Here is a 6,000-nt window from a genome sequence, read left to right as displayed (position 1 = left end):
CAGGGATCCTATGGTGATGACGGACATATAGATGGGTAAGAAGATGATCCAACGCAGGGTGAAATCATCACCCAAGCTGCGTGGGATGTGTTTACATCGGTGAAGAAACCTTTAGAAGCCATTCAGCTGCTTCTTAGGAGAAACCCCCTTACTCTCCAGCCCCCATATCCTTCCCCCCTGCCCCTTTGCATCTGCTCCCCTGCCTGGAATTAAGATTCAGAATATTCACCGTCCCGGATGTAGTGTCACCAATTCCAAGCAGGTATTTTCCAACTGAGCGACTCTCTCTGACGGCCTGATATGGATTTATACCCACCAAAGGCGAAGAGTGAGGTAATACGCTGACCTTTCAGACCTGCAAGCAGCTGCCAAATCTGTATCATCTGCCCTGAAAAATGTCACGGGGAGCGCGCTGAGAATGGACGGAGCCAGCTGCTGAGATACGAGAAACAGGTTGGATTTCGGAGCCGGGGGGGGCGGCCCTGGCTCTGCGCCTCCCTTGTGGTTCTGGGGAGCGTCTCTCTACTAGGGAGACAGCCACGGGCAGCACCAGTGGAAGAAGCTTCCTCCGCTTTGCCTGCCCCTCCTCTGAGCTGGGTGGATCACAGAATCATCGAACCATAAAACCAGAAGGCTGGATGGGACCTTGAGGGGGTCAATTAGTCCAGCCCCTTGCGCTGAGGCAGGACCAAGTAAACCTAGACCATCCCTGGCAGGTATTTGTCCAACCTGTTCTCAAAAATCTCCAGTGACGGGGATCCCAAAACCTCCCCGGGAAGCCTGGTCCAGAGCTTCACTCCCCTGAGAGTTAGAAAGTTTTTCCTAACCTCTCCCTTGCTGCAGATTAACCCCATTGCTTCTTGCCCTGCCTTGCGTGGATCATCTCATGAGATGTCCAGGGCCCAAGACCCATTCAATCCTTGGTCTCCTGTCTGGGACTGCTCACTAGGCTGCCAGTGAAGACCCACTGTGAACTAGCAGGAATCCAGTGTTCACCCTGCCGTCAGCAGGTGCTGGTGACTTTCAAGCACTAGCTTTGAGCTGTTGATCTCCAGGTGAAAGGCTCTGCGGGCCCCCACAAGCCTCCAGAAACACCGATTGCTGACACTGAAATCTCCGACAATGTCATTCAAGCTCTGTGACACATCTCATGGCACAAGTCCTGCTTCCCTAATGGCTGGGACTGTGGGTGCCGGGAAAAGACCTTGACTCAAATACCGGGGCTAGGGCAACACTCGAGGGAGCGAGGTGGGCTCCAGCCACGAAGCTGGGACCCAGATTCACATTTCCACATCACCAGACTTTGGTGTTTTGGTTTAGTCCTAAAATAGGGGGCTGTTTGCAGAACTGACCCTCCGAAGGGATTCTATTCCAGGGGGTGGGCACCGCCTCCTGCAAAGATGGGGGTTCGATCTGAAGGCGAGTTCGGGTATTAAGCACCTGGGGGTCAGATCCAGGGTTTTCGCCCGGAGCCTCTCTGAGTTTTCACCACCGACGGGCATGGCTCGTTTTCCTCATTTTCCAAATCTATTTTCACGCATTGCAACTAGGTGGAGCTCAGACCCCGCCCTGAGAGGTGAGTTTTTGGATGTTCTCCTGTGTCTTGGGTGGGCTAGAGCTAACTGTGATGGTTTTACTGACTCATGAGTCATCTGGAATTAGGGGGGGGGGTGTGATATGTGACTGCGGCTATGTGCATCTGCGATGAGCTGCAATGCGTGTGTTGCTCTGTGTGTGTATCTGGGATTAGTTGCGATCTGTTTGTTGCTGTGTGTGTCTGGGATTAGCTGTGATGTGTGTGTCTGGAATGAGCTGCGGGGTGTGTGTTGTGTTTTCTAAGGTGCTGAAAAACAGCCCCACCCTTAGAGCCCGGGGGGCCCCTCCCAGCGGGAGACACTGGCCAGCCAGCATCTGTTGTGGATTTGTGTAGCGGAGTCAGGGCAAGAGCCAGCTGCTGTGTGTTTAGGAGCTATTGTCTCTGTTGCAGCAGAATATCCTTCCCCCACACCGGGTGCCCTTCAAGGACCCCGACATGTTCGGGTGACAGTGATTGATTGGCGAGGCTCCGGGTGCTGATGCTGAGGGCAGAACGGCTGGAAATGGGACAGGGCAGGAAGCTAGGACAGAGTTCGTGGAGCGTGGCGGAAGGAGCTGAGGTTGACATCAAAGCTCATACCTGGGGGGACGTGATGGGAGGCAGGGGAGAGGCTGGGGGCCACACCACACACCACTAATCAGTGTCAGTCTGGCCCTCCTGAGAGGTGAAGGCCCTTGTATTAATAGGGATAAAAGCCATCCCATGGTCTCCATCCTGCTGCCCAGCACCAGCCCACCCCGTGCAGGGGGTGGGGGAACTCCTGCTTCCTCGTTGGCTGCTCCGCTTCTGGCCCCGTGTATCTAAAAGCGGCGAACCGGATCTCATCTGGAATCACATCTCACCTCCGCAGCGCCGTTCCCCTCTCCCTCTGCGCTGGTTTCTGATTTAGCTCTCCCCACCGGCTGGGCTTGGAGCGCCGTGCGGCTCAGCCGGGCGAGGCCGCTACGCGGGGCGCCTGGCTTGGAGCTGGAGCGTGCTGCATTAGCAATAAGCCACGCGGCGGGTGGATGGAGCAGAGAGCTTCCCTGAGCGTGCGGAGAGGCCAGTTTGCGTGCCCGGCTTGCAGGCACGACGACTGAACCAGAGCACCTCCGCAGCGAAGCCCCAGCCTCGACCGCTCCGCTAAAGCCGCGGCTGACTCATGGCATCGGGGTGGGGGGCGGGGCGGAAGGGGTCACACGCACTGGGCAGTGGGTTAGGCGGACTGGGCCACCTCCCAGCTTCCCATGCTGGGTGGGAGCACTTCGGCCTCTCCGCGACGGAGATTCAGCTCTGCCAGCAAAGCTGGGTGCTCCCGGCTTGCCAACATGCGGTGGGATACGGCCACCGGTGACTGCCTATAGCTAAGACCGATAGTCTTAGCTACCACGATGTCCCCTCTTTCCGTATGGGGCCAGGCTGACATACAGACCGGCCAGCACTGAAGCGAACAAACCCTCAAGGGGCCAAAGCCATCCCAGGGGTAACTCCACGGACTTCAGCAGACTTACAGCCTGGGTGCACCGGGGACAGGACATCTGTGGTCCCGAGCAGGCGGCAATCACGGCATGGGAGACGCGTAGGCTGTGTGGGTCCGGATGGAGCGAGCAAGGCTCAGGCACTGGGCCGCGGGGGCAGCTGGGTGTCATTATTATCATTGTGGGTGGCAGGGAGGAAGGGCTGGTGGGGGGAGGGGTGTGAGGTGTACCAGGGCTGGGCCTAGTGGGGGTTCAGAGTGGGGGGTGCTCTGGGAATGCGTCTGTGGAGTGAGGGGTTGTGTGGGTGTGTGTACTGGCTGGGGGGGGGGGTATATTGTCTCTCTTTCCCTCCTGCCTTCCCCCTAGCCAGGCACTTCGGGCGACCGGTGGGGGTGTGAGCCGGGCTCTTCGCTGCCCTTCGACGGAATCCAACCCCAGGTCCCTTCCCCTCCCCGTCCCCCAGCACATTTGCCATCACAGGGCCCGTGTCTTACACGCAAACAATATGATTTAAAGGGTAATTACCACTGGCAATTATCAAAGCTCATCATGCAAATGCAGGAGGCAAATGAATTAACTGCTTTATGAAACCTCCTCCATGCCCTCCATCGGCCCTGCCACCTCTTCGCCTGCTCCAGCCCCTTATCTCAGGCAGAAATAAACTGCCTTGTGCTTCAGTCTTGTTAGTAAGGGATTTTACAGGCCTTTATCTGATGAGCTCTGTGGCTCAGGAGATCCGGCTCTTCGTGTTTCCAGCCTCCGCTTCCTCCAGCCGCTGGTGTGGAAGGCAGGGCTCCAGCGGGTGGCTCAGATAAGGAGATGCCTTCTTTTCATTCCTTCTATCTCTTCCTTCCCTGGCGGGTTCAGCAGTCTGAGCATCAGCATGGAGCTAGGTAGCCACCCCGCAAACACAGATTCAAATCCCCTCCCCACCCCCCGGGTCTCGTCAGCCTTTCGTCTGTCCAGGACAGATCAAGCGAGCTCTGTGCCGTTTGCTGCGCGTGGGTCTTTTCAATGCCGCCCCCTCGGCTCTGCATGGGCAGCCCAGCAGAACAGGACACCTGGGCAAAATTGCCTCCCTTGTTGGATGATGTGCTTCGCCCCAGAGGAGGCTGCGTTTGTCTGGCGTCACACGTGCACGCAGAGGGTAGATTCATGGATTCCAAGGCCAGAAGGGACCGCTGTGTTTGTCTCGTCTGACCTCCAGTTTAACTTCCCCAGAAAATAAAGTGCTTGGGGATCAATGGTGCTGACCCGTGCAAATATGATCACCTCCCATCCTCCCAGCAGCGACTGCGGTTCTGCTTCACCTGGCAGCCCGAGGGGCTCTTTCAAGTCCACTGGTGGTGCCACTATCTGAGTGATATCCCCTTATCTCTGCGCTGAGAAACACTCCCTTGTCTCCTCCATGCTTCCAAAACAGCTTCCTCTTCCCATGCTGTTTATCTCGCTTAGGGACTGAGTTAGCAGTTAGCAGCCTGCTGGCCGGTCTCCTCTGCAGACCTGCAAACAAATGCGGTTGCAAGTGACAGGAGAGTCCCAGTGAGCCTGTGTCCCACAATGCAAACCACCCGCCAGCGGGTCGTGATTTATGGTCTGCTGAGGCGAGGCTCAGAATTGGACTAGAAGGGGGGAAAGTCGGGGGGAGCAGAAGGGCCGTGATGCAGGGATAGTGGCAAGGCTGGGGTTGGGGGCAGGATTGGAGTAACTGGAAGTTTTGCAGCGCAGGATGGAGGGGCATCGGCTGAGCTGTTGGGGAAGGAGGAGATTGCAGAGCCAGACTGAGGTGTGGGGGCCTAGGCCTGGAAAAGCTGGAGGAGCAGTGAGGATGTAGCAGCTCCATGGCTCTTTCCTTGAGTGTGCGCATAAGAGCCTGGGTGCGTGCAAGGGTGTGCATGGCTGGGGATGTGATTGGGAGTGAGAGGTCATGGGAGCGCATGTGCATACTCGAGGAAGGAGTGTGCGGGACTGTGTGTTGTGGCAGCGTGTGTGCATGTGAGTACGTGTGTGCATGTTTGGGTGTGTGATTGTGTGTGTCGGGGGGGTGAATTAGTATGTGTGGGTGTGTTCACATGTGCGTGCAGGTCGGGGCCAATGTTCTCAGAACCACGACAGGCTGTAAGATGGAGACGGGCTGACTACTCCTTGCAAAGTGTCACAGACCTGCCTGGCAGTGAAGGTTTGGAACGTTTCCCTGCAAGCCAGGCCTCTCTTAGTGCCCCCACGCGGCAGCTGGCTCCTGGAGACTGCTAGGACCTGTCCTGACTGCCAGGGAAGTGGAATTGCACATGGAAGGCTGATAAACAGGGTGTCCACATGGGCGACGAGTGAACCTCCCCCCCTTCAGGGAGGCTAGCCCCCCGGCTCCGGCCTTTCTGTCCGAGGTCCTACCCCTACCCCGCTCCTTTCACCCACCCTCTCCCACCAGAGGGCCCCCCCGCCCCACCGTGGCCAGAGGAGCAGCAGCCAAACTGCCCCGAACATCGGCCTGCCTGCTTCACCTGCCCAGAGCCCCGGGCTGCCGGCCTGTCCTAGCCACACAGGCCGGCCCGAGCATCGGCCCTCCCCCCAGCCGCACCGAGACCCAAGCTCCAAGCCACCGGCCCAATCTGAGCCCCTGCTAGCTTCAGCGGAGAGCAAGGGCAGGACCTCAGTCAGGGTTTGGGGAGGCTTAGCCTCCCTTGGCCTAGTATTGTGCCCCTCCACAGAACTCTTGGGTTCATATGAAAACAAGGGGGCGAGGTTAAGACAGCGTCAATCCCCAGCCTCTCCCAGTAGGAGGTGCTGTAAGGCAGGAGGGCGGGTTAATGGGGAACTCACAGCTGTTCCACTGCCAACCTCTCCTAGCTGGGGCCTCTGCAGTCCACAGCCAAGCGGCCCTGGCAGCCAGATCCCTTCATGCCCAGCCTCTCAGCAGAAAGCCAGCAATCACACTGCCTTCATCCA

The sequence above is a fragment of the Lepidochelys olivacea genome (genome assembly GCF_965140295.1).
Source record: "Lepidochelys olivacea isolate rLepOli2 genome assembly, chromosome: 25".
NCBI classification, from domain to species: Eukaryota; Metazoa; Chordata; order Testudines; family Cheloniidae; genus Lepidochelys; species Lepidochelys olivacea.
The sequence above is the reverse complement of the archived record's forward strand: the minus strand, read 5'-3'. Positions refer to the sequence as shown.